At 45.9% G+C, this 25061-nt stretch overlaps 1 long non-coding RNA gene across 1 annotated transcript; it reads left to right on the top strand.

The window, feature by feature from the left end:
* The first annotated feature begins 3870 nt into the window (after window positions 1-3870).
* Window positions 3871-24706, top strand: LOC145532021 (uncharacterized). Its single transcript, XR_014072921.1, has 2 exons — window positions 3871-4562; window positions 24327-24706. It is a non-coding gene; the product is annotated as an uncharacterized LOC145532021 (long non-coding RNA).
* Window positions 24707-25061: the final 355 nt, after the last annotated feature.

Raw genomic sequence — 25061 nt, 5'->3', positions numbered from 1 at the left:
TTTGGTCTTGTTATAGAACAAAAATTCTTTTTTTGTAAATTTTTTGGCCGCATCATGTGGCGTGTAGGATCTCAGTTCTCGGACCGGGGATCGAACATGTGCCCCCTACAATGAAAGTGGGGATTCCCAACCTCTGGACCACTGGGGTCGTCCCCAGAATCTCATTCCTTACTCGGATGCGCCTTGAGGGCTCACTAAGTGCTAGGAGCTGTCCTGGGTGCTGAAATGATGTGCCTTGGGAGCAATCAGACACTGGGCGGTCCCAAGATCTCAGGCCTCTGACTCTAGTTGAACCTGCCAGACAAGGGAAGGTGTTTGTAATAAACAGGCCTATCCTTTGCAGGCCAAACATACACAAGGAGAAGACGAGCGTTCAGCTCCCTGGACAGTTTATCACACCTTGAAGCCCCACTGCTTCTGGTCCCCACTGCAGCCAGTGGCCAGTTAGTCCCCCAGGCCAGGACTGCAGTGGGGGCGGGGAGGGGAGGATAGGAGCCCTTCAGGATGACATGACCTCAGAAAGGAGCATGGAAAATACATTCAGATTCGCCACCTTGTGAGGCTTCAACTGCCATCAAACTGGCTCCGCCTGCCCTATCTGCTTTCACACATGGCGTTTGTCTCCTCCCCAGACTGTTGTCACCTGGATCCCAAGAGACGCCAGACCCCAGCAGGTGGCACAGGGGGGTAAAATCTAACATATCTGTTTGACCTTTTGATCAAGAGCCTTGTTCTCCTTTCCCCAATTTTTCATGTCATATCTGACAGATCTTAGGACCTAAATGGATGTTTTCCTAAAAGAACGACAGAAACTTTGGTTCAGGAAGGTGCTACTGGCTCTTGACCTTGGAGTGAGAATCACCTTCAATGATCAAGAGATCTTCCATTTTAATTCTCTCGTCAAGGACATTGTTTTCTTTCTGAGCTGTTGACACAGTCCCTCTCTCAGATTCTTTGTCCATGTGGGAAGCACACAGAGAATTGTCTGAACGTGGGAGTCATTCCCGGGGCTGCCGTAATTAGCTAACTCGCTTCTGTCTCTCCCGGAGCGGAAGCAGAGAGTGTCTTCATGGGATGCTGGTTACACCAGCAAGTGTGCCCTTTCCTCCCACTCTGCAGTTGGCCTGGAGCAGGGACAGCGTGGGGGAAGGGTGGAATACATTCCCACCCATTCACCCCAAATTAAACATACTAATTCTCACATACCAGCCACTACATTGTAATACAGCAGAAGGGGGAAACCTGTGTGCATCGTAACAGTCTTAGGAGCTTCTCAAATGCAGGGAGAAGCCCTTTAGTTTTCCTGGACTTGCCCTCGAGGCCTGAGGTCTAGCCTAGGTGAGGGGCCCAGGTGTCTTTACTAATGTTTTAGCCTAAAGGACACAGTCCTTCCTGCTACAAAGCTTTCTGTTAAAAAACAATAATCCATGGTCAGGATTTTAGAAATCTCTATGTTCGTAGAAATTTTGGCCATCTCTTCCTTTTTTCCCCCTTTTTTAAAAATTACTTATAAAGTTTTATAGAAAGAATACATCTGAGTATCATTCTATTAGTGGTGGCAGTTGAACAATACTCATAAAATGTAACTGTTCTTGAGTAACTAATAATTATCAAAGATTATAATTGCTCAGTATCGAGAAGCATAGAACAAAATACAATTACTGGAGGCCAATTGCTGTACAATATTGTGTTGGGCCTCTGCCACACATCAACACAACTCAGCCACAGGTATACACATGCCCCCTCTCTCCCGAACCCCCTCCCACTCCTCTAGGCTGTCACAGAACACTGGGTTGAGCTCCCTGTGTCACACAGCAAATCCTTACTTGCTATCTATTTTACATATGGTAATGGATCTGTTTCCATGCTATTCTCTCAATTCATCCCACTCTTTCCCTCCCCGCTGTGTTCACAAGTCTGTTCTCTGTCTGCGTCTCCATTGTTGCCCTGCAAATAGGTTCTCCAGTACCATCTTTCTAGATTCTGTACGCATGCATTAGTATACAATATTTGTCTTTCTCTTTCTGACTTACTTCACTTTTTATAATAGGCTCTAGGTTTATCCACCTCATTAGGACTGACTTGAATACATTCTTTTTTATAGCTGAGTAATATTCCATTGTATATACGTACTGGCCCTCTCATGACTAATTGGTTTAATCATATTTCTTTACTGGACATCATTATCTGAGATAAGCAGTTTTTATTTTATGGCCAAGGGACAGGTTTTTGACTTCTCTAAGCCTTAATTTTTTTATCTTTTATAGGTTGTTGTTAGAAACAGATGAATAATGTAGAAGAAAGAATCTAACACAATGCCTGTCCCAGATGTGTTGATCAATAAATTTCTGCCTTCCATCTTTCCTTTCTTCCATCCTCCTTTTTTTCGTTCCTTCATTCTCTTCCTCTTTTTCTTATCCTTCTTCTGAATGACAGGGGAACGATTGCTCTCCAAACCTGTCTAGATGTATCCTTTGGTTGGTAAGAGCAAATGGTGTGTGATTCCTCATGTCACACAGAGGCAGCTGTGATCGGAGCTATTTTTACAGAGCAGGCAGAGGGCCAAAGGCTTGTCCCCAGCCACAGTTCTTGTTCTCTGTCTGATTTATTTTATTTTATTTTTACTTCCCCTAACTTATTATTTTGAAAGATGTCAAAGCGTCAGAAAAGTTTAAAGAATAACATAGTGAACACCCACATAGCCTCCCCCCCTTATCTCAGTCACCAGCTGGTAACACTGTGCTATGCTTGCTTCAGTCTCTGTGTGTATTATTTATGTGTCTGAATATTTTCCTTTTTTTTTTCACCTAAATCATTTGAGAGTGTTGTACAAACATTATATTTAATGCCTAAACACTTCAGTGTGTATGTCATTTTAAAAAATGATCTCCTGCAAAGTGTCCAATTATTTTAACCCTCATGATAGTTAACGCTGGGGACTTCCCTGGTGACCCAGCGGTTGGGACCTCACCTTCCAGTGCCTGGGGTGTGGGTTTAATCCCTGGTTGGCGAGCTAAGATCCCACGTGCCTTGCAGCCAAAAAACCCCAACATGAAACAGAAGCAATGTTGTAACAAACTCAACAGACTTTAAAAATGATCCACATTAAAAAAAAAAAATCTTCTTAAAAAATAGTTAATGTTGATGCAGAAATATAGTTTAATAGAGAGTCCGAATCTAAGAGAGTCCAAAATAGAGAGTCCAAAATTTAAGGGACTTCCCTGGTGGCTCAGACGGTAAAGCGTCTGCCTACAATGCGGGAGACCCGGGTTCAGTCCCTGGGGCAGGAAGCTCTCCTGGAGAAGGAAATGGCAACCCACTCTTGCCTGGAAAATCCCATGGACGGAGGAGCCTGGTAGGCTGCAGTCCATGGGTTCTCAAAGAGTCGGACATGACTGAGTGAATTCACTTTCTTTGTTTTCTTCCAAATTTAGAGCATTCCCCCTTAATGCTGCAATTCTATAAACGATTGTGCACTGCCTTTGGTTGTCTGGACTCATCTCCTAGGACAATGAACTCTTCTTTCTTGTCATTCATGATTTTGACTTTTTTTCTTTTCTTAAAGATTTTGTCTTGTACCAGAAAGCTAGGAATTACTCAAAGGATGATGGGGATAAATCAAGGAAACAGAAACTGGAATAAAGGAGCTCCTAAAACAGCACAAAAAACATTGACCAGCTTAAACCGGTTTTGCCTCCTTAAGTAGGTTGAGTGATTAACCCAGCGTTATTTTACAGAGACAGCACTGAGCATGTGCAAGACAGGAACCCATGTCTCCAGGATAACCCTGGAACCAAGAATCTTCAGTCTACGGAACTCACAGAACAGAAATGCTGCCATCTGAGCCCTTTATGAAGTAAGAAGTCCTTCAGTAAGAAAAATCTGGCCTCCAGCAGCACGCATGCTCAGTTGCTAAGTCAACTCTCTGCAACCCCATGGACTGTAACCCTGCAGGCTCCTCTGTCCATGGGATTTTCCAGGCAAGAAAACTGGATTGGGTTGCCATTCCCTTCTCCAGGGGATCCTCCTGACCCAGGGATCGAACCTGCATCTCCTGCACTAGCAGGTGGATTCCTTATCACTAAGCCACCAGGGAAGCCCCTCCAGCAGTATGAATAGCTTATGCAGATTGATTCAAGACTAGCCATTCAGTTTCCAAGTTTGAAATTCCCCTAACCCCTCACATTTCACCCTGAATCCTGGATCGCAGAACATTTGAGAGCCTTGCTTTCTGTTTCCTTGCTGGTCGACTTCTCACAAAAACTTTTTTTTGCCCAAGAGCTGGTGCCATAGTATTGGCTTTTACGTGTGTTGGGCAGCAAGCCCTCGCTGGGTAACAGTTTTGGCAATGTTTGGCAGGTCTTGTGACCACCCACCCAAGCATGTAGGCCTCAGCAGAGTGTGAGCCCTTGTTGCCGCCCCTGAGTGGCCAAATAGACCGAATTTGTCTAGAGGGTTGGCTGCTGGGTTCCTGCTGCCCCCACCTCCATGGTACTCTAGGCTTCTCCGGACTACTGTCACTTTTGAGAGAAGAAACAGCTCCTGGATCAGGCATGTTTTGGGTGAGTAGCCATGTTAAAATGCGCCTGTGCCTAAGTTATTTAATAATCTCATCAGTAATGTGGGCTAGAGACCCACCTTGGGGAGATTTTGGTCAAGTTAGAGGCCAAAACTTTGGGTTGGACTCCCAACACTAGGATCGTGGGTTAGTAGGCCCACCCCTAAAAAGACCAAGAAAGAAGCAAAAAGGTTTGGCGGCTGAGATATTCAAACCCAGGGTTAGCATCCCAGGCCTCTGTGTTTCTTGCCTAGGTTGTCTATGTCTGATCGTTTTATTTAGTAGGAGTTGGCTAATTGTAGCTAACTGTTGGAAGTTGGCAGGCAAAACCTTATTGAAACCTCTTTGGGTCATTTTGTTCTGGTCATCCTGAGAAGAAAACCTTCCAAACTGGGGAATGTCAACTGCACACCTGCTACTTTAACATGAAGGGGGGAAAGGAAGGAAAACATGATTGTACTAGTCAATCTAAGGAATAAAGTAAGCACATTAAAAATAAAGAGAAAAAAAAGGAAGGCACAATCTCTTTGCAGGACCTGTATTCAGTTCAGTTCAGTCGCTCAGTCATGTCCGACTCTTTGCAAGCCCATGGACTGCAGCACACCATGCCTCCCTGTCCATCACCAACTCCCTGAGTTTACTCAAACTCATGTCCATTGAGGCAGTGATGCCATCCAACCATCTCATCCTCTGTCGTCCCCTTCTCCTCCTGCCTTCAATCTTTCCCAGCATCAGAGTCTTTTCCAATGAGTCAGTTCTTTGCATCAGGTGGCCAAAGTATTGGAGTTTCAGCTTCAGCATCAGTCCTTCCAATGAATATTCAGGACTGATTTCCTTTAGGATGGACTGGTTGGATCTCCTTGCAGTCCAAGGGACTCTGAAGAGTCTTCTCAAACACCACAGTTCAAAAGCATCAATTCTTTGGCACTCAGCTTTCTTTATAGTCCAACTCTCACATCCATGCATGACTACTGGAAAAACCATAGTTTTGACTAAGATGGACCTTTGTTGGCAAAGTAATATCTCTGCTTTTTAATATGTCATCTAGGTTGGTCATAACTTTTCTTCCAAGGAGCAAGCGTCTTTTAATATCATGGCTGCAGTCACCATCTGCAGTGATTTTGGAGCCCCCAAAAATAGTCTCTCACTGTTTCCATTGTTTCCCTATCTATTTGCCATGAAGTGATGGGACCGGATGCCATGATCTTAGTTTTCTGAATGTTGAGTTTTAAGGCTACTTTTTAACTCTCCTCTTTCACTTTCATTAAGAGGCTCCTTAGTTCTTCTTCACTTTGTGCCATAAGGGTGGTGTCATCTGCATATCTGAGGTTATTGATATTTCTCCCGGCAATCTTGATTCCAGCTTGTGCTTTACCCAGCCCAGCATTTCTCATGATGTTCTCTGCATATAAGTTAAATAAGCAGGGTGATAATATACAGCCTTGACGTACTCCTTTCCCTATTTGGAACCAGTCTGTTGTTCCATGTCCAGTTCTAACTGTTGCTTCTTGACCTGCATACAGGTTTCTCAAGAAGCAGGTCAGGTGGTCTGGTATTCCCATATCTTGAAGAATTTTCCACAGTTTATTGTGATCCACACAGTCAAAGGCTTTGGCATAGTCAATAAAGCAGAAGTAGATGTTTTTCTGGAACTCTCTTGCTTTTTCGATGATCCAGCAGATGTTGGCAATTTGATCTCTGATTCCTCTGCCTTTTCTAAATCCAGCTTGAACATCTGGAATTTTACAGTTCATGTACTGTTGAAGCCTGGCTTGGAGAATTCTGAGCATTACTTTACTAGCATGTGAGATGAGTGCAATTGTGCAGTAGTTAGAGCATCCTTTGGCATTGCCTTTCTTTGGGATTGGAATGAAAACTGACCTTTTCCAGTCCTGTGGCCACTGCTGAGTTTTCCAAATTTTCTGGCATATTGAGTGCAGCACTTTCACAGCATCATCTTTTAGGATTTGAAATAGCTCAACTGGAATTTCATCACCTCTACTAGCTTTGTTCGTAGTGATACTTCCTAAGGCCCACTTGACTTTGCATTCCAAGATGTCTGGCTCTAGATGAGTGATCATACCATCATGATTATATTAATCACGTTTATTAAGTTAACCTTAAAAATGCATTCTAATATAAAATAGGTACAGATAAATACTGTTTGGTTCCACTTGTACGATGTACTAGAATAGTCAAATCATAGAGTCAGAAGTATGTTGGTAGATGCCAGGAGAGGGAGGGTGGGGAGGGGGAATGGGGACTCAGTGTTTAATGAGGACAGAGTTTCAGTTTAGGAGAGTGAAAAATTCGGGAGATGGATGATGATGAGGGTTGCACAACAATGTGGTACTTAGTGTCCCTAGCTGTATAGTTAAATCCGGTTAAAATAGTATGTGTTATACTGTGTGACTTTTACCATGATAAAAAAATTTAGTAAATAAATAGGAAATAGGAGGACTAGAATCAGTGAAATGGGAGATGGGAAAAATCCTCTATTTCCAAATGGGTGGTCAGCACAGATTAAAAGCACAGCTGTGTGTCTTTAGAGTGATTTAACAAGAAGCAGAGATTAAAGAGAAACAAGACCAGTGGGGTAATGTTATTAGACGAGTAGATACTTAAGGAAGGATGAGAGTAAGGCAGTAACAGGACATCTATGTAAAAGAATTTTATACAATAACTTGCAGTTTAAATAAGAAATATGGTAGTCAATATTTGGGCAACTTTAAAACAAAGAAGAAGTCTTCCAAAACACAAACAGAACTTGGTAAGAATTTTAGTGGATTTTTGAAAATAGCCCTTAAATGTTCAATACCACTAGAAAGTGGCCTGAGAAGGTTGAAGTATGTTGAAGATGGAGACAATGTTTCTAATGAAGTTAATATGTAAGAATCATTTGGATACAGAACTCTATCAGCAATCTTGTGCTGCATTCTGTTTGTAGGTGTCTAGTTCTAGCTACCTGCTTTTATTCTATAAGTCTTAACATATTGTGTTCTTCGTGTTTTCTGTGACTTCCTGCTGTGTATGGTGTACTGGAGTTTTGAAAAAGAACTGGTTCTTTCGTAATACTGCCCAGTCCCAATATCAGTGGGAGCTGGGGTGAATATGGCCTGAAAAATGGGTCTTGGAGTTATAATACTATTTTCCAATTAAATTTCTTTTGAAAAAGAGGAGAAGAGGGACAGAATCATCTTTACCTCCATTTCTAGCAAGAAAAGAGCCTTTATACAATAGGACACATTTTGATTTTTCCCTTACTGAGAATTTTAACCCTCTTCTATATGAGCCAAACTGGCAAGGAGTTAGCATTCAACTGCTTTCAAGTGTGTGTCTATATATTAAAGTCATAAAAAAAAAAAAGAACAAAATTGGGTCATTTGTAGAAATGTGGATGGAGCAAGATTCTGTTATACAGAGTGAAATAAGTCAGAAAGAGAAAAACAAATGTATATAAAGGCATGTGTGTGTAACCTAGAAAAATCTACAAAAATGGTACAGATGAACCTAGCTGCAGGTCAGGAATGGTCCACAGACATATGGACATGGTGAGGGAGGGGAGATGAATTGGGAGATTGGGATTGACATATACACACTACCATGTGTGAAACAGCTAGTGAGCAGCACCTGTACAGCCCAAGGAGCTCAGCTCGGTGCTCTGTGATGATCTAGAGGGACAGAAGGGAGGTTCAAGAGGGAGGGGATGTGTGTATATGGATAGGTATATATATGTATGTGTATAACTGATTCACTTCATTGTACAGCAGAAACTGACACAACACTGTAAAGCAATTATAAGTGTGCTAAGTCACTTCAGTCGTGTCTGACTCTTAGTGACCCCAAGGACTGTGGCCCACCAGACTCCTCTGTCCGTGGGGATTCTCCAGGCAAGAACACTGGAATAGGTTGCCATGCCCTCCTCCAGGGAATCTTCCCAACCCAGGGATCGAACCCATGTCTCTTACTTCTCCTGCATTGGCAGGTATGTTCTTTACCACTAGTGCCACCTGAGAAGCCTGTAAAGCAATTATAGTCCAATTAAAAAAAAAAGAGGAAAGTTTGCCAAGAGGGACAAACATTGGTGGTGAAGGCCATGGGGTCTAAGGGGGTTCTACCTGGAAACTGCCCAGACACCTAGATCAGCTTGTCTGTGGTCTCTGCTGGGGAGGCACATGTTATGGTCCTCTACCAGGAAGGGTAAAGCCCAACTTGCTCCAAAAGGAAGTGCGGGCTTGGGTATTCCAACCTGTATACTCTTGAATTCCTCTCTCAAGCTCAACTGAGTCTTGGAGTCCTCACTTCATTCTTTAAAGGTGATACAGTCATCTCTTCCACCCTCCTCCTCTCAGGGGAAGTTTCCCAAGGTGTTGAGTGAAACAGTCCTGACTCTTGTAGTCTCCTCCGCAATAGGCAAGCCTGTTCTCAGCACGTGGGGGAGACTACTGGGCACTTCTGACCACACTGGCTACGGTCTTGGAACTGCTGGGACAGATTTGTTGGCAGTTGGGTAGCGTGAGTGACTTTCAGGCCTTGGTTCTCGACAGGAATCTCTAAAGGAAAGCATCTCAGTGAATCCTTGAACCCACGCTGGTCTTCTCGGAGACTGTCCCTTCTCCTCAGGGCTTCTCCAGGGAATTCTTACAGCCAAATTGTGAATGAATAATCGCCACTACATCTGCTTGCTTCTTTCCAGACACTTAAGTAGGAGATGGAATTGGTTCCAAAATCCTCAGGTTCTTGCTCTCGTGTGCCTGTTGCAGCTGTTTGATGGCCCTCTGCATTTGGGGGAGCGAAGGAAGGCCATTTTCTAGAGACTTGCGATCCATCAACTGTTCTCAGCCCTTGGGTTTGAAACCTGAGATACAGACTAAACCTTTCACCTCGGGGTTGCTTGCTCATGTTTTCTCCAAACCTTCATTCCTGGAGGTGGCCATCTAGCCCCTTAAAATCAGCCATAAGGTGGAGAGCACTGGAGGCGGAAGCCTGGGGTGCTTCCTCCAAGGGAGCAGAGTGTGCCCTGAGCCACAGATCGGCAAGGCCTGGGGCTTCCCTTCATTCCCATGAACTGAAGGGTCTGCCAGGGGACACCAATGTGGCTGCATCCTGCTGACGTCGAGTTTCTGGCAAGTCTGCTGGTTACTGTCAGGCCCAAGCCATGCAGGCTGGGCAAAGGCAGCAGGCACTGCCAAAGGCAGCTATTGAGGCTCCTTCCTGGTTTTGCCGACCAGGAAGCAAACCATCATGAGCATTACAGTTTAGGAAACCCAATCAGCCAACTGCAAAGCTCAGACCCTGCTAAGGGCGTGTTTTCCTTCAGAGGATGGACGTCCAGATGGAGATCTCCTGGCTGTCCCACCATCAGCCCTGCCTTGCGCTGTGGTTACCCCTTTTCTTTAAATCAAGAGAAGTCAGATGCAAGGAGTAGGTTTATAACATTTGACCTCGACTTACATAAGTTATCCTGTATGTTTTTCAGCAGCAAAATGAAACTGTGTCTTTATCAGAACAAGAATTTGTAGAAAAGGGGAGAAGGGGGAGGCATGGACTGGGGGTTTGGTAGATGCAAGCTATTGCTTTAGAATGGATTAACAACAAAGTCCTCCTGTATATCTCTTGGAATAAACCATAATGGAAAAGAATGTTAAAAAAAAGTATATGTGTGTATAACTGAGTCACTTTGCTGTACACCAGAAATGAGCACAGCATTGTAAATCAACTATATTTCAGTTTTAAAAAATTTATCGCTTAAAAAATATTTGCAAAAGACATGTAAAATGATGGTTCCAGGGGAAGACCCTCAGGAAAGGCCTGTGTTGCCTGAGTCAGAGCCTAATGATCTCAACTCATTATATCTGGCTCCTCCAGTACCTCCCGAGATTCCCTCCATATGGAGGGACAATCCCTGCCAGTGAGGCTGAGGCTTCCAACAGCCCTCCCAGGGCCACAGGGCCAGCCCTAGCCCTGAGCCCTTCCCTACCAGACCATCAGAAGGGATCTGTCTCCCCTCCTTAAACTGACCAGGGTGCTCAAGTCCACCCAGGAGGTCCTCTGCCTCAAGCAGGGCAGTATCTGTTGAGACGAAAGCCTGCAGGTCTAGATGGTCAAGGTCATCTAGGGGATTTGTATATGTGCCCTCCCCCTTCCACCTTGGAATCTATATAACTGGAAAAAGAATGTTTAAAGCACAGCTTTCTAAATATGCCTGAATGCCCTCTTCTCTTGTTGGGGTGAGATCTCACAAAATTAAATGACTTTCTCACCAGGGAAAAGCAGACTTTAAAGCACTCCCAGATCAACCCTATGTTAATCAACCCTAAGCTGCACTATTACAACTGGGAGACGAGCCTCAACCACAAGTCCCTAAAATTCTAGGAAAGGTAAGTGCAACATCCAGAAAGAACCAAGACAGCTAATTGACCCAATAATGAGAAAACTCCATCCAGGCACCAAAGCTCCAAATTTAAAGCAATAGCCTTTAAAGAGGCATGTGAAGAGAGATATACAGCCTCTGATAACCACATTTCTTAAATCCCAATTAATGCAACTTCGTCAGTCCCCATGTAACATTCCAGTTCTGCCAGTACAAAATCCCAGACTGCAGATAACCATTGTACACAGGATTTGAGTATCATTAACCAACTGTAGAAGATATAAACCCAGTGGTAGCAAATCTTTATTCTTCACTTAAAACTTTATTTGGAAATATTTTCTGATTTATAATTCCGGATTTAGAAGATAACTTTTACTGTAAACCTTTAAGTCCTGAGTCTCAGGAACTATTTGCCTTTGAATGGAATGATCCAGAGACTAGTATAAAACAATCTTTTTGGATGGTACTCCCATAAGGATTTAAGAATGCCTCTACCATCTTTAGGGAAATCATTCAGTTCAGTTCAGTTGCTCAGTCATGTCCGATTCTTTGTGACCCCATGTACTGCAGCACACCAGGCTTCCCTGTTCATCACCAACTCCCGGAGCTTGCTTAAACTCACGTCCATAGCATTAGTTTGCTAGTGCGTGAGATGAGTGCAATTGTGCGGTAGTTTGAGCATTCTTTGGCATTGCCTTTCTTTGGGATTGGAATGAAAACTGACTTTTTCAGTCCTGTGGCCAATGCTGAGTTTTCCAAATTTGCTGGCATATTGAGTGCAGCATTTTCATGGCATCATCGTCTAGGATTTGAAATAGCTCAACTGAAATTCCATCACCTCCACTAGATTTGTTCATAGTGATGCTTCCTAAAGCCCACTTGACTTCACATTCCAGGATGTCTGACTCTAGGTGAGTGATCACACCATCATGGTTATCTGGATCATGAAGATCTTTTTTGTATAGTTCTGTATATTCTTGCCACCTCTTCTTAGTATCTTCTGCTTCTGTTGGGTCCATACCATTTCTGTCCTTTATTGTGCCCATCTTTGCATGAAATGTTCCCTTGGTATCTCTAATTTTCTTGAAGAGCTCTCTAGTCTTTCCCATTCTATTGTTTTCATCATTAGTCAAAGACTAAAAGGATCTCCAGTTAAATGAGGGAGTCTTATTATGATAAACTAGTTGCTAGTAAAACTAAGAAAGTTCAAACCAAACTATAGTCCTCACTAAAGTTTGATCAGTCTGGGGGTATAAAGTCTCCAAGGGAAAAAGCACAGATTTTTCAACCGAATGTAAAATATCTAGGATTTGAGTTATCAAAAGGACGAACTTACTGCTAGATCAAAAGGAAGCATTAGCTACGGTGACTGTACCAGAAGGTACTTGTGAGGATTCATAGGAATGACCAGGTCTTATTGTACTTGGATTTCTAACTTTGGACTCGAGGCTCTTAAAGTACCAAGTGCTTAAACCTGACATCCCAATGACAGATGAACAGACATGACGAATCTCCCTGACTGTGATGGGCTGAGCAGAGCCTCCGTTTGCAGAAATCCCAGCCTTAATCTCTCGGGAAACAGTCACACTCACCCATCCTGCGGGACGTCCTACAGGCTCCCGTCTGACCTCACCTGCGCTGCCAACACACACTCCCTGCTCTGAGCTCTGCCTCGTGCCGGGCGCTGTGCTGGTGCTGCGGATGCAGAGATGAACCCTGGCCTTCAAGGATGGAGATGATGCTCAGGAGTCTGGATCCTCGGGGTCTCCGGCATTTGGGTGACCATCAAATGACTTCTAGATGACTGCAACTCCTCCACCAAGAGGAAAAAAGAAAAGTACACAGATGTGTTGTTTTCTTCTCTGGTCAATCTAGGTGGGCTGATTTCAGAATAATCTGTCGCTAGAGAGGCATGCTCAGGAGCAATTTGTGGGCTCTCGGTCATTCCATCAAGCGAGATGACCAGGGGTAATTGGACTATTACCATCAGGGCTGCCATCAGCATCTGTGGCTGTGACAACATCAAAGGGCATCCGGCAAGCACCTGCTGGAACAGGAGCTTTTATCCATGGGGCGGAGCCTCTCTGCAGCGGCGCTGCTGTTGAGAAAGCAGACCTGGCCACAAAAGGCAGTAGCTTCAGAACCAGCCAAGAAAGCCATGGGAGGAAGGTCTGCAAGATGGCGAAGTCAGATCATTCGGTCTAGAATTGGGGACTTTGAAGGATTCTAAACATGGCCCTTGGCAGCCAAAGAGGTAGCTCTCTAAGCCCTCACTCATTCCTTCTGCATATGTTGGGAGGATCAGCTACTTGTCAGGCACAACTGAGGTCCCTGAAGATGCAGAAAACAGAATAAAGACCCCGGCTTCCAGAGCTCATGAGATCCCAGAAAGAAATAGATGGTGAGTGACAGCCCGTGGCTGTGTGTCTCTGCTTGTTCCTCACCGTCTCCTTATGCTGTTCCCTTTAGCTAGGATGCCCTTCCAGCACTTCTGCATGTCCAAATCCAACTCTCATTTCAAGGACCATTTAACCTGCTCTTCCCACCTCTAGGAGCAGCCCCCCGCCATTGCCACTTCTCAATGAGCTTCCCAACCAAAAATAAAATCTCCTTTTCCCCAAATACCCAGAGTACTCCCCTGGTATTTTTTTTTTCTCTTCTGTTGTAGATTATAGCTGTTTTGTGTAAAAGAATCCTCATTGTCCAAGTCTTTACTAACAGAGTCTCCCCAGAGTTATCACAAAGTTGTATAGAGCAATGGAGCCCTCACAGTTTAAAAACTGCCCAGTGAACTGACTACTTACAAAACTCAGCTCCACCCCTGTCAATTCACACCGGCACATCTCCCCTGCATCAGCCATGGCCACGTCCTCCCAGACCAGTGTCCCTGAGGATGACACAGAAACATCTGCCTACATAACGTAAGTAAATGAGAACCAACTGCAAAGTGCAAAAGCAAATTTCACAAAGGCTACATAGCCTTTCATGAATTTCATGAGTCTTGCCAAGACCACAGCTTGTGAAGCCACAGATGCATGACGACTGGGCAGTTAGATCAGTTAACAATGGAGCCGCTGATGAGTACATGCAAAGGGAATTATTTGTGTTATGAAAGAATTAAGAGTCCTTTGGGGAAATCAATGAGCCCCGAAGTGTTTTCCAAAACTGAATATCCTTTGTTCAAAGGGACGTGAAATGTGATGTTCGGGAAGATCATTACACGCCCCCCCCCCCAAATCAGTACTTCATTCTCTGTTCGAAGTGTCAGTGGATGGTTGCAGTCATAGCATCAATTTTGTTAAATGTATGAAACAATACTTTAAAACTTTTCACTTGACTTTTGACCTTCAAGTCTCAATCATACCCTTCTTCGCCTTCTTTATTTTGAACTTTGCAGTTCCTGTCTTCAGTAAATTCACTTGAAGGGCCTATTTTTCCTGGTTGATGAGGACCTCCTGTGTTTGTCTCACGTGGGTATTGCTAAGTCGCTTCAGTCATGTCAGACTCTTTGTGACCCTATGGACTATAGCCCCTCCAGGCTCCTACTAGATGCCAGCTAATGTGAAACGGACAAACAAACCAACCAGAGGCACTCACGTTCACTCTTCTTACTCAAAAATTCACACCCAAGATTTACCATCTTGTGGAGAAAACAGAATGCCGGGCTCTGGCAGAGCTGCTTCTCTGGCCGAGCCTCCAAAAAACTACCAGGTGATGTAAGAGGACAGTTTGAATCCCTTGGAGGAAGAGCTGTTTAATAAACAACGCCAGCACATCAGGTTTCTCCCTTGCAAGAGTGTGTGTTAGCCACTCAGTTGTGTCCAATTCTTTGTGGTCTCATGAATTGTAGCCCACCAGGCTCCTCTGTCCATGGGGATTCCCTAGGCAGGAATGCCAGAGTGGGTTGCCATGCCATCCTCTGGCGGATCTTCCCAACCCAGGGATCAAACCCAGGTCTCCTGCATTGCAGGTGGATTCTTTGCCATCTAAGGCACGAGGGAATCCCTCCCATGTAAGAGAATTAAAGTTAACCGAGTCCCATCTCATTCTTATAGAAAGTTAAATTCTAGTGAATTAAAGACTTCCTTGTAAAAAGCAAAATAAAAATCTTACAAGAAAATCTAGGATACTATAAGTTACAATATAGCATCTATAAAGGAGAACTTACAAATCAAGAATAGGAATCCAGAAGATATAGGAGAAAAAGACATATTTGAATAATAAATTTTGTACTTCATAAGGTTACATAAAATATACATATAAATTATGAATCTAAAATTATATGTAAAGCACACAATAAAGGGTTAATTTCTGTAACATATGGAGCAGTCTTAGTCAGAAAAAGGGGTTATAAAGAAACCATTTGCTCTTAAAAGAGCAAATCCCAACGTTAAAAGAAGGCAGGAGAGAAGGAAAGAAAAATAAAGAACATCTAGGGGGTAGGAGGGAGGGTGAGGGGGAAGGAAGTCTCAAGAGGGAGGGGATGGGATGTGAGGGTGATCTGGTTGCAATCTGTCACCCCACTGATCGCCGGGGGCTGATTCAGCGGGTCTGGCTGGCTAGGCGGGTGTCCCCTCCTCCCTCACCACTCCACGTGCGTCCGTCCCTCCCGAAGCTGCGAGCTCAGTCAAACAGGACGACCACCCCCAGTGGAGGAGGACCGGTCTTCAGTCAAGGGTATACGAGTAGCTGCACTCCCCTGCTTCTCTCCAGAGGGAGGGGATATAATGATACACAGAGCTGACCCACTCCAGCATTCTTGCCTGGAGAATCCCGTGGACAGAGGAGCCTAGCAGGCTATGGTCCGTGGGGTCGCAAAGAGTCGTACACGACTGAGTGGCTAACGCTGCCACTACCACAATAGCTGATACACGATGTTGTACAGCAGAAACTAACACAACATTGTAAAGCAATGATACTCCAGTTAAAGAAATAAACAGTAAAGAAAGAAAGAGAAATAAGGAAAGAATAGATGTTTGAGCTTGCCGGTAGTCAGCATATTTCATAACCAATGCTGCGTTACGACTGTACCTAAAAGACTACCAGAAATTTTCAAGGGCTAGAAACCTTATTGCTAACTGGGCTATAGGGCTAAGCACATTCTCCTATACTCTTGTAGAAATGTGGAATATTAGTTTTTTCTGAAGGTAATCTGGCAACACTTAATAAAAAAATTTTTTTGAAGTACAAACACTTTATAAACTGAGCTCTTGAGCTGCTGAAAATCCATCTTGTTTGTACCCATATGTACAGAAACATTTACTGTGGCGTTCTTCAAATAGCACAGAACCAGAAGCAAACAAATTGCCATTTCTGGAGAAGTAGCTATGCTATAACAATAAGTCTTCGTTGGTTATCTGTTTTATATATAGGAGTGTGTGTGTTCATCCCAAGCTCCTGATTTATCCCTCCATCCCACCACATTTCTCTTTTGCTAACTATAAGTTGTTTGCAGTATCTGTCTTTTTATATCATAAGTAAGTTAATTTGTGTCATTTTTTAAAATTAGATTCCACCTATTAGTGATATCATATGATATTTGTCTTTCTCTAACTTCACTTAATATGATAAAACAGGCTGGTCCGTGATGCTTCAAATGGCATTACGTCATTCCTTTTGCTGGCAGAGTAATATTCCATTGTATATATGTACCACATCTTCCTTATTTTTGTCCATGGACGTTTAGGTTGTTTCCATGTCCTGGCTACTGTAAATAGTGCTGCTGTGAACACTGGGGTTCATGTATCTTTTTGAGTTTTCTCTGGATAAATGTCCAGTAGTGGGATTGCAGGATCATATGGTAACTCTATTTTTTTATTCTTAAGGACCCTCCACACTGTTCTCCATAGTGGCTACACCAACTGACATTCCCATCAATAGTGTAGGAAGTGTCCCTTCTCTACATACTCTCTCCAGCATTTATTGTTTGAAGACTTTTTGATGATGGCCATTCTGACTGATGTAAGGCAATACCTTGTTGTAGTTCTGATTTGCATCTCTATGATAATAAGCAATGTTGAGCATCTTTTCATGTAAAAGGGACTCTTTAGATGTACTTAAGGTTACTAGTCCGGAGAAGGCAATGGCACCCCACTCCAGTACTCTTGCTTGGAAAATCCCATGGACGGAGGAGCCTGGTAGGCTACGGTCCATGGGGTCGCTAAGAGTCGGACACGACTGAGCGACTTCACTTTCACTTTTCCCTTTCATGCACTGGAGAAGGAAATGGCAACCCACTCCAGTGTTCTTGCCTGGAGAATCCCAGGGATGGCGGAGCCTGGTGGGCTGCTGTCTGTGGGGTCGCACAGAATCGGACACGACTGAAGCGACTTAGCAGCAGTAAGGTTACTAGTCAGCTGACCTTAAAGTAGGGAGGTTGTCCTGGCTTATTCAGGTGGGTCCAACACAATCACATGAGCCCTGAAAAGCCAAAGATGAAGGCATGAAGAGTCAAACAATAGGAGGACCTGACCCACCATTGCCAGCTTGAAGATGGGAAAGACCATGTGGAAAGCGCGAGAAGAAGCTGAGTTCTGCCAACAGCCAACGAACCTGACAGAGAAGCCCGGGCTCCAGATGAAAACCACAGCCTGTTGATGCCTAGATTATGGCTGGTAAGACCCTTCACAGAGACCCGAGCCACATCATGACTTCAGAACTGTGAGATAACACAGGTATCACAATTACAAAGGGTATTGGGTTAAGCCATTATAGTGGTGGTAATTTATTAAATTACCATCTCTTTACTAACAGCAAAAAAAAAAAAAAACAACTCACAAAAGTTAAATTAAGAGAGCCATATGTTCCAAGAAAAAAACATGAGTGCATTTGTGTGTGTGTGTGGAACTGAAGGATTTACCCGTGTATTTTCTGTGCAAACACAATGTGCTTGTGTGAAAAACTGCAGCCCACCCGCCATCTTCACATACACCTCCCGCCGGGCCCGGAGGCTCGTGAATGTGTGACTCTGGACCCTAAACCTTCCTGGTTCGGCTCTGATAACGAGACCAGGAATCTCGAGGACCTTCCTTCAGGGGAACCTGCTCACAGTTTCCAGATGACATCATCCTGGCGGGAGCCAAGTCTCTATTTGGAGGTGTTTTGTTTTCTTCCATTCTTTGTTGCTTTCTTCCTTCTTGGACCCAGAAACCAACCCAAGCTAGGCTTGCTTCCCCAACTCATTAACACAAACAGCCTGCTACCCAAACTCAAGAGGCACATGCTACCTTAATTACAGTGGGGGAGACTCGGTTGCTATTGAAACACTCAAGTGATAGACAAAACCCTTCATTTGGGAGGAAAATTAGTTGTACACAAACAAGAACACATTTCATCTTGAATTAAAATCTGTGACACTCCCTTGGCAGAGAGCTCTGGCTATTTCTTTTCTTTTCTGCGTTCCACCTCCTCCCTCCCTTGAGGGATTTCTTGGCAATAGGGCCAGTCTTTGTGGTCTCAGGAGGGTTCCTCCTGTAATCTTCATCAGCCATTTCCTTGCCTCTGTCAAAGCTTCAGTTGACCCAGCCCACCCTCTCTCCCAGTCCCGTTTCTTCTTGTGCCCGGCCCCTCCCCACAGCCCCTGAGGAGTAAAAACTGTCAAGTCAGGGACAGCTGCTCTGCCCAGCGCCCGGCTCCTGGAGGGAGACCAATGATTAAACGTGATGGATAACAGCGAAAGGGGAAGTGCTCACTTTAGCCCAAACTCCCAGAATGATTGCCAAGTGCCACAAATAATGAAATCGTCCATCTTCCACCCACTAAAGAGGAATCTGCTGCGGCACGTTGGAAAAGAGCAGTGAGAAAAGGCTTGCCTCCTTCTTGGAATGATTTGTGCTCTGCGATGTTCCTGCTCCCATAGCCCAGCCAATGCCCGGACCCCTGGGGACTGTGCAGGTGCCCTGCCCCCTGGAGGTCTTCCCCGAGGAGGAGAGGGGTCTCCAGCACCCTCACCCACTACCCACAGGGGCCAGGTGGTCCCTGACCCCACAATCTGCAAACTCACTTGTAGGAGGAAGGGAGGGTCTCGGGTCCCTCTGACCACAGGAAGATGTGAACCTGTGACAAGACCCTCCCAACCAGGAGTACTCCCGTTTGCCCAGGCTCCGAGCACAGCATTAGTGGATGCACAGGTCAAGGTGAAAATCTCAGCCTTCAAAATACAGTACCAGGACCCAAGCCACGCTCTCCGCCTCCATAGCTGTGCTCTGGCCCAGACCGCCATCAGCTCCATCATTTCTCCAGCCTCTGAGGTTCCCTGTTTGTGCCTTCTCACTCCTCTTCTCCCACTTCAGCCGGAGGGCTCCTGCCAGAGCGTCAGTCAGATCATGCACTTTCTTTATCAAAACCCTCCCCCAGCCCCCAGAAGGAAAAGCCCTTCCTATCTCAACACCCCACCCCCACCCCCACCTCTCTGACCTCATCCTCGCATTTCCCCCTCACTCACCTGTTCCAGCCACTCCGGACTCGGGCTATTTGCTTTTCTTCAAACAAGCGAAGAACTCTTGTTGTTCAACAGAACAAATATGCTGTATCATCCTCCTGAGAGAATAGTACCCTAGTTATGGTGCAGGATTGCCCCAAATGTGGTGCATGCAACTCCAAAGGTTATTTGGATACTTCTCAGATGAACATTACTTATTTTAATAGCATAAGAGCATTCGATGTGCATTAGACCAAACTAAAACTAGCCATGATCCTCATGAATAGAAAGTTGAAGTAAATAGATGTAAAGGTAAGTTGAATAATAGAAGAGAGAGTATAATGCAAACGATAAAAATCATGAAGGTAGCTTAGGGATGCCTGAAGCTTGGGAAACATTTTTGCAGGAGAAAATTCATAAATCTTGGAATCCATGGGCTTGAATACCCACCCCTCCATGCCCCTTGCTGGCCACACTGAATGACTTCCTGGGACCTCCAGCTTCTCGTCTGTAACATTGTGCTGTACTAAGTCGCTTCAGTTGTGTCTGACTCTTTGCGATCCTGTGGACTGTAGCCCAGGCTCCTCTGTCCATGGGGTTCTCCAAGCATGAATACTGGAATGGGTTGCCATGCTCTCCTCCGGGGGATCTTCCTAACCCAGAGATTGATCACATCTCTTAACGTCTCCTGCATTGACAGTGGGCTCTTTACCACTAGCACCACCTGGGAAGCCCTGTCTGTAACATTAAGAGGTTACAGAAACTCTGTTCCTTCTCCTTCCGGTCCCAAGACTGAGGATGGTTGGGTCACAGATTCCAGAGGGAGTTGCCTGAACCAGGCTGCCCCACAGCTGGTGCTGCTGAAACCTCCTGGGGTGGCCCTGGAGGTGTCCTTTCTGCACCTGTTTCCCAGCCCTCCCTGTGCCTGAGAACATCCCAGCTGTCCCCCTGAATCTTTCTCCGTGTTGAGGTGGGCATCCATCGCTTGCAGCCAAATGGCCTTCACAGGTTTAAATGTTTCCAGGCTCTCACACCCTCCCGGATCATCATCCTTGCCAGCTGCACCTTTGCATGTCCTCTCTCTCCTTGTGGGGTCCCCTCCCTCATTCTTCCACCTTCCCTGCCCAGCCCACAAGTCAGCTCCTCTCTGAACACCTCCCTGGCCTCCCTTCTCTGGACCACGTGGCACCTGCTCACCTGGGTGGACACACCTGAGCAACTCTGCCCGGTGAGGCTCTGCTTCCCCACGGGACTGACCCACCACAACAGCGGCCTGGGTTCCACTACTATGCCTGGCCGGGAGCTGGTGGGACCCAAGACTCCTTCCTCCATCGATGGGAAAGGCTAGACCACCGGCATGGGATCACACCTTCCAATCTGCTCTATCTGCCTGAGTTACCATCCTATCTCCCTGCTGACGCGGACCATCTTCAGGTTTGTAGCAAAGAGCCTGGCTGGTTACCAGCACATAAATAGCCAGAGGACAACTTCAGTGATTCATGTTGGATGTTAAAGCACACATTTTATGGGTTGGAGGATGAAAGTCAGATGGGTGTCGGTCACACTCTAAGCTTTGTTTCTCGTCCTTAGAACATTCAAAAGAATGCCTGGAAGCTTAAAATATCTGCCAATATGCTCTTAATTGCAAATTGATCATTGTTAGTAAATTCTCATGTTTTTGAGCACATTGGAACTGTGCAGGATGACCTTGGATTTGTTCTTGACTCCTCTCTCACATCATTGTCAATTGATCAGCAAATCTTGCTTGCTCTATTTTCAAAATATATCCTGAATCCACCCCCTTCTCCCACCTCCGCTGACCCTAGACAGATCCTCATCATCTCTTCCTGAGTGATTTCAGCACCTGCTCATTCATTGGTCCCCTTGTCTCCATTTCGCCCCCTACAGGCCATTTGGCACATGGCAGCCATAGGAACTCCTGTGTCAGTTCAGATCAGTCGCTCAGTCGTGTCCAACTCTTTGCGACCCCATGGACTGCAGCGCACCAGGCCTCCCTGTCCATCACCAACTCCCTGAGTTTACTCAAACTTGTGTCCATTGAGTCGGTGATGCCATCCAACCATCTCATCCTCTGTCATCCCCTTCTCCTCACACCTTCAATCTTTCCCAGCATCAGGGTCTTTTCAAATGAGTCGGTGCTTCGCATCTTGTGGCCAAAGTATTGGAGTTTCAGCTTCAGTATCAGTCCTTCCGGAGAAGGCAATGGCACCCCACTCCAGTACTCTTGCCTGGAAAATCCCATGGACGGAGGAGCCTGGTAGGCTACGGTCCATGGGGTCGCTAAGAGTCGGACACGACTGAGCGACTTCACTTTCACTTTTCCCTTTCATGCACTGGAGAAAGCAATGGCACCCCACTCCAGTACTCTTGCCTGGAAAATCCCATGGACGGGGGAGCCTGGTGGGCTGCCGTCTGTGGGGTCGCACAGAGTCGGACACGACTGAAGCGACTTAGCAGCAGCAGTAGGAGCAGCAATCAGTCCTTCCAATGAATATTCAGGACTGATTTCCTTTAGGATGGACTGGTTGGATCTCCTTGCAGTCCAAGGGACTCTCAAGAGTCTTCTCCAACACCACAGTTCAAAAGCATCAATTCTTCGGTGCTCAGCTTTCTTTATGGTCCAACTCTCACATCCATACATGACTACTGGAAAAACCATAGCTTTGACTAGACGGACCTTTGTGCACGTCCTGTGTGCATGCATGCTAAGTCACTTCTTTGCGACCCTGTGGATTGTAGCCCGCCAGGCTCCTCTGTCCATGGGGATTCTCCAGGCCAGAATACTGGAGTGGGTTGCCATGCCCTCCTCCAGGGGATCTTCCCGATCCAGGGATTGAACCCAGGTGTCTTACGTCTCCTGCCCTGGCAGGCGGGTTCTTTACCACTAGCACCACCTGGCTAGCCCAGCAGCCATAGGGATGCTATGAAAACCTTTGGAGCAAGTCCCCCCTCTGCCCCAAACTCCCAATGCCTCCAACTCCAGTCACCTCCAAACTCTCCCCCAAGGGCCACAGGCCCTGCACCTGATCTAGACTTTTCCTAACTTTCTGAATCTATCAGCGGCCTCACCGCTCACACTCAGCCTACCCAGACTCATGCCACTTCTTTGTGACAGTCCTCCAGCTCAGGCTCAAACCCACTCAGGTCCTGTCCTGGCTGGGACACTCCCCCAGACGTCCCCACGAACAGCGTCTTAGCTGTGAGTCACACAGGGGCCTTTCCTAACTTCCCTCCTGGGGTAGTCCGTCTGTCATTCTGTATCAGGCGCCCGTTACGTTCTCCTCCTCCATCCTCCTTCCTGCCTGCTCCGGCCCCAGGAAACTGATCTCTAGGGACCACCTAGAGACTCAGGGAAACAAATCAGACCTTTAGATGAAGCAGAGGCTGTAGAAGTCTGAGATGCAATATGATGTCCAGGTGGAGTGTTGTTTTTAGAGAATTCTTTTTTTCTCTTTGATGTGAACAGACATAAACTCCTTCATGGGAGGGACGTTCAAAAGGGAGGAGATATATATATACCTATGGCTGATTCATGGTGAGGTTTGGCAGAAAACAATAAAATCCTATAAAGCAATTATCCTTCAATAAAAAAAATATAAATTAAAAAAAAAAACTTTCCTTCACTTGAATTTTCCGGACTGTGAAGGGGGTCTGTGTAATTCTCACCTCTTTCACACATAATCAGGGGCCCCTGTGAAGAAATGAAAGGTCCCCTGTGTATTGGTGAATGAAGCGATTGCTTATCCATTATTCAACCTGCCCCGGCCAAGGGGATGCCTGATGTCCCTTGTTGTCTGCCTTTCGAATCTTGACAAATGTAAACCAACAAGCAATGACCTGCTACTGCTGCTGCTGCTAAGTCGCTTCAGTCGTGTCCGACTCTGTGCGACCCCATAGACGGCAGCCCATCAGGCTCCGCCATCCCTGGGATTCTCCAGGCAAGAATACTGGAGTGGATTGCCATTTCTTTCTCCAGTGCATGAAAGGGAAAAGTGAAAGTGAAGTCACTCAGTCGTGTCCGACTCTTAGCGACCCCATGGACCGTAGCCTACCAGGCTCCTCCGTCCATGGGATTTTCCAGGCAAGAGTACTGGAGTGGGGTGCCATTGCCTTCTCCGAGCAATGACCTGAGAAGAACGTAAAGATCATCATCATTTCAGTTTTATAAAAAAGCATGGTGGGTATAGTCAGGCTTTTAGTAGGAGAAAAACATGGAAATGTCAGTGAGTGAGGAAACACGGCAAGAATGAGGAACTAAGGCCAGGGACCCAGGGAGATGGGAAGCCTCACGCGGAGGCGAAGATGGGGGCAGGCTGGTAATGGGCCCTCAGACTCTGGGCCAAAGACAAGGAAACACAAAGTTGCCGACAGATTTAAGACTGCCTGTGCTGGGAGACACATGAAGCATTTTTCAAGGGTATAGAGAACGCGAGATCATTACACTAAGTTACCAGGGCTTCCAAGAGACAGTGGGAGTAATTTAATAAGAGAGGCCCCGACATTGCAAAAATCTAAACTAATTCTTCGCTCGGCTATTCATAGGGGAGGACGAGAAAGCTGTTACCTTCAGAAACCATAATCCATTTTCTTATGGAGGTGGGAAAGAGAGAGAGGGAGAGGGAGGGAGGGGGGGAAAGAAGGACCTGGGATGATGGTCCCACTGTTCATCATCCTCGATGTCATGGTGGGACTCTCTCTGACACAGTTAAACTTGAATACCAGCTCAGACAAGTTCCTTGAGCCCTCGCGGGCTGGTCCACAGGTCCTAGCCTGATCAGCACTTACAGGAAGCAGCTCCCAGGACACGGTGGCTGTCTCGGGACCTGAGAGTCCTTCGCCCCTGCTGCTAGCCAGGTGCCCCTGTAACCATAAGAGCCAAGGTCCTGCTTCAGTCGCCCAGTTCTCTGGGCAGCTTTTTGTCCAGTGGTTAAAACAAATATCTCAATCTTTTCCAGATGTCCAGTGTCACATTCTGTGATTTGGAATACTGGTTGCCCAGCAGGGTGGAATCAAGGTGAAATTACAACCTGAAAATACCAGTATGTCCCATTTCCAGAAATCTGGTATGTAAAAATCTGTACATAGAGTGCTCCTGTGAAATGGCTGTGAGAGACTGAGGCGCTTTGGGATCCTATCTCCTCATGCTGAAGATGACAATCCACCCCTCCCCCGCAGGAGTGCATCCTGATGGCCGTGGTTTCCTGATAATGCTGTCTCTAATCTGGGTGCTGGCCACAGGTGTGCCCACCTCACCTCAAGCTGATGCATCAAGACTGCATCTGTGATCTGGACACTTTCCTGATGTTGGTTACACTCCAATAAATATTTACACCCAGTGAGATTCTGATTGGAAGAGAAAGACGTTTTTTAAAAGTGAGACATCAACCCCCAAGGGAATTTGAGCCAGTCACCCAGAAACTACTCTTGGCCTTCTCCCAGGGGAATTTGCTCCAGCCCCTACTGCTCCAAGATTCCACTCTTGGCTCTCCTCCCACCTTCCTGCCTTGTCACGTCCCATCAAGGGCAGCTAGCCCGTCAGGGTGCTCCAGGGACCTGGCTGGTCTGGCCCTTCCCATCCCAGAGTTCTCTGCAGCCCTCCCTGTGCCCTCTGGGAAACTCCTTTCTCATCACGGAGAATCCAGACAGGCCCGTCCTGACCACCCACCTGCCTCCTCCTGACAGCGTGCAAG

This window comes from Giraffa tippelskirchi, chromosome 13 (assembly GCF_054371585.1).
Source record: "Giraffa tippelskirchi isolate mGirTip1 chromosome 13, T2T-mGirTip1v1.2.pri, whole genome shotgun sequence".
NCBI lineage: Eukaryota > Metazoa > Chordata > Mammalia > Artiodactyla > Giraffidae > Giraffa > Giraffa tippelskirchi.
The sequence above is the reverse complement of the archived record's forward strand: the minus strand, read 5'-3'. Positions and strand labels throughout refer to the sequence as shown.